Raw genomic sequence first — 4,402 nt, 5'->3', positions numbered from 1 at the left:
CTAAACTTATAGCTCAAGAGCTAGCATTTCTGAAAAGTGGTTATAATACCCAATCAAAGTAACAGTTCAAGAGTTATGGCCTTCCAAAGTTGAACTACCCAAAATATCAAAAATAATTGTTAGAGATGTATTTGGTTGACTCTATATGTATTGTTAGGGTCTATCGGCCTAGGTATTAAGTTTCAATGTCTAGAACCTTCATGGGTGGCATAAAATTACCTATTTAAGAAAGGCCTAAACATTATCTATGAGACAGATCTAGGTGGTAGTTCATAGCATAGTCTTGTAGATTGCTATAATGAAGGTGCCCATGTTGGTTAGCATATTGTACTTCTAAATTTTGTAATTCTGTATTTGTGGCACAAATAAGAAGTCCATATTTTTTTCTCGCATTTTTTGTTGTTTCTTTGTTTGTTTTATGAGTGTATGATTTTAAAGGGATCACCCTTGATCACTTAGTGATACTTTAGGTGAATTTCTTTTGGGTTCATTGACAAGGCATTACATCTGGTATTAGAGCCTGAGTTCTCTACATTGGGAGATATGGGTATATTAGAACACCGCTAGATGTTAACTAGTTAAACTGTAACAAAACTTAAATAATTTATGTATCTATTACAAACTTAAACACTTGTAAACTTCAAACTTTATTTTTTGAAACATAGAAAAAGGAAAAACTTGAATAACTCTAGAGTTGGATTTCAGATAAGGTTTCTTATGATTTTACTTTAAGTTGGAATGTCTTTTTAACTTTGTGAGCATTTTTTTTTCTTTGTTGTGTGTTTTCAATGGAGTCTTATCCTCCTATAGGGGAAAGTGTTCAATGTGACCCGTGTAGTGAGTGCTATAGTTTTATCTTTCTTGTAGGCTTTGATAAGTAAGGCTAAGTCTAAGGGGAGTGGATGTAATTCCTACCCCTAATTGACTTTTTTAGATTGTATTGCCAAATCTTTTAGCCAGTTTTATGATTGTCAATACTCAGTTACTAGATTTGACTAAATGTCATTTCATACTCAGTTGACACATGAGTTGAGTTATTTAGTTATTTTATGTGTTTAGAACTATTGTGATGATGATACATGTATGTGCATATAGTGATTCTAGTTATTTCATGATGATTAGTTAGATGAATTATTTATATGTAGTTATATGGTTACTTACCCCATACTTGCATGTCTATGGTGTACTTGTATATTTTACTTTATGTATGACATTTCTAATGTGGTTGAGGGAGGGAGTTGTAGTCATGTTCTAGTCACGATCTACATGATGCACCACTTCTTGCCATTTCTTGTTTAGTTTAGATTATATATATATATATATATATATATATATACATGCTAAAAATTTATGCTGACTGTAGGTACCAGGCATTGACATCACTGAATTGCCAGGGTGAGCGTGTTCATTTGTAGTATCTCAATGGTAAAATTAGGGAGATAATTCTTGAGTCCAAATCCTAAGCCCTAAGCCAATTTTCCCAGAAAGTAGGACAATTATCTAAGTTGTTTAACTACCCGAATTTGTCAAGTGACATGAGTTACTAATTTTGATCCTAGAGTTTGATTATGTTGTTAGTCTTCAATTGAGTTGTCGCATTTAGTCTTGTGAGTATGTTGCGATTTTCATTTATAATTAAATAAAATTAAAAGATAATTTGATGATTTAATTTAATACAAGAATTATAAAGAAAATTTAATATTATATTATATTTAATTAATTAAGAAATTAATTAAATAAAAGAATTACATTTAAAAAGTTCTAATTTTTTCATATTTAATATATATTTAATTTAATAACATTTATTCAGGAGTTCTATTTTTATTAATAAACTCTAAATAATAATATTATTTTAATTCCTAAATATTTTATTTAAAAGATCTCATGAATTAATAAAGAAAATTCAATATTTAATTATATTTAATTAATTGAGAAATTAATTAAATAAAAGAATTAAATTTAAAGATATAGTTAAATTTATAATTTTTACGTATTTATATTTATTTAATTTAATAATAATTTATTTAGGAGTTCTCTTTTAATTAATAAACTCTAAATAATATTATTAGTTTAATTAATAAATATTTTATTTAAAATGTCTCATGAATTAATAAAAAGAGAAATACATTGATTTAATTAATTTTATTTTAATTAAATTTCATAAATTCTTTGCATGAAAATTAAAATATAATAAAGTAATTAAGAAAAGGGGTTTTGCTTGACTGCGCAATTGAAGCCCTAAATTGAGGTAAGCTCTTTAGGAAGGAATTAGAGTTCATTTCTTTGGAACATAGATTTGAAAGAGCCATTTTTCGAGAAGAGGGTTTTTGAAAGAAAATTGATTTTCTTACAAGCTTGATCATTTAGTTATTTAGCATCAAATCCAGGTAGGATCTTTTAGTTTTGCACAGTAGTTCTTTCATTGAAAATCTATGTCTTCTCCATGTTTGAATGGAATGATCTTTTAGAAATTTAATTGCGTTGACACCCTTTTCATGATATTTTTGTTCTTCATTTGAGAAACATCTATAATTGGATTAAAAAATTTAAAACCCTCATCTTGTAAATTCTTAAGATATGTGTTCTAAATTGATTTCAATTTGTGATATGGTTTGGAAGGATAATCGGATTTAATTTATCTATTTTGATTGGTTAAATTTCATTGCCCTATCAGATTTATATTAGAATCTTTATTTTAAAAAATATGTTAATAAAATTATCATAGTAAAATATTTACTGTGATAAGTTTTATCACATATTGTAAATCATGAAAAATCATATTTATGGGCTAAGCGATTTTGGTGTGTATGTTTTTACAAAACATATTTTTACAAAATTCATTATTTTTTGTAGGCAAGGGCTAGCACCCTACCCCCCACCCACCTTTCCTCCCCCCTCCCCTCCTTACCCTCCACTGGCAGTGATGTACTGCTACGATAATAGTTCAATGTCATATTTAATTGACTTTTAATAAGATTTTTGAATGTATTATTCTTGTGAACTTAGAAACATTAGCAAATCAACACTAAGGAAATTGTATGATTCTAAAACCTTGATAATTATAATACTTTGACAAGATGAAAATGTGAACCCTAATTGTAATCGAAAACTTTATAAATTGTAATACTTGAAAACGAGAATTGAAAACCTATTTTTATACTAAACTCTTATATTTGAAGAAAACCTAATGAAATATGAAAACAAATGTTTAAAAGAACTTGATGAGATGTGTGTGGTTTTACATTTGGGGTTTTATGTTTAAAATATTTTTAATGTTTTGTTGAGAGTTAAGACTTGTGTGGACTCAAGAACGTTACTAGACCTATTATTTGAAAACAAAATAGAAACTTGAAAATCTATAGTGATAATTTAACTTATGTGTTTTCAAAACTGAAGGAATTATGGAAGTTATACTGTTATGTACTTTATGTGATGTGTGGTTTATTGGTGTTGGTTTTGGGTTTTGACGTAGTCCTTTGACGAAATCAAGATGTTTACTTTCAATGATGTTATGTATAAAATCTTTTATACCTGGCCATTGTGATGTAGTCACATGTCTTCTATTTCTTTTGTGTAGAACTAAGGTGAATGGTGTGACATTTCTGGTGTAATCTTTGAGGCTTTGATTAGTTAGGCTTCGATACTTTCTAGTTGCTTTTATAAGATTGAGGTGATTATTGTGTTTAATCTTTTAGTTCTTTCAAATTTCCTATATATGACTCGGGTGATATTGAGATTTGACCTTGAGGTGCTTTTTAGTTTCTTATAAATGACTAAGGTGATTACTGTGTTTTATCAATAGGTTCCTTTCAGTTGCTTGTAAAGGGCTAAGGTAAAAACTATAATTTTATGAATTTTACTTTTATGAGCCTAGGGTAGGTAATCTATGTGTACTATGGGAAGTGGCTAGCAATGGAGGCCAGAGCCCAAAGTGGCCAATTAGATAACTCATTGTAAGTTTTTTTAATAAGTAATAACATTTCATCAAATTGGTTTTAAAATTAATATTTAATAAGAATCATTTTTTTTTCTCACCCATGCCTTGACTGCTAGTATAAGCTAGGATGGGAGTAGAGAGGATGCTTGGTTGTGACCTTGCTTCTCAAGTATACCTTGCTTGTATAAAAGGGTAGCAGTTCCACATAGACACACTTATGGGTTGGAGTCCACAGAGGCTACTAGTGTAACCTTAGAGTTGGCTCATGCAATAACACTTACCCATTTATATAGTTGAGTTCATATGTGTCATTGGTGCCTCTGGGATTAGATGATACTTGTGTCTTGGTACCCCTTGAGATAGTTTTTTTTTTGGTGATTCCTTGACCTAGATGTTGGTTATGACTTTTTAGATTGATATTTGTATGGGACTTGAGTTTATCTCCTCAAAGTGGTGGGAGTGGGA

Source organism: Cupressus sempervirens, chromosome 11 (assembly GCF_028749045.1).
Source record: "Cupressus sempervirens isolate cs-2001-9-10 chromosome 11, ASM2874904v1, whole genome shotgun sequence".
NCBI lineage: Eukaryota > Viridiplantae > Streptophyta > Pinopsida > Cupressales > Cupressaceae > Cupressus > Cupressus sempervirens.
This window is presented reverse-complemented; position numbering follows the sequence as displayed.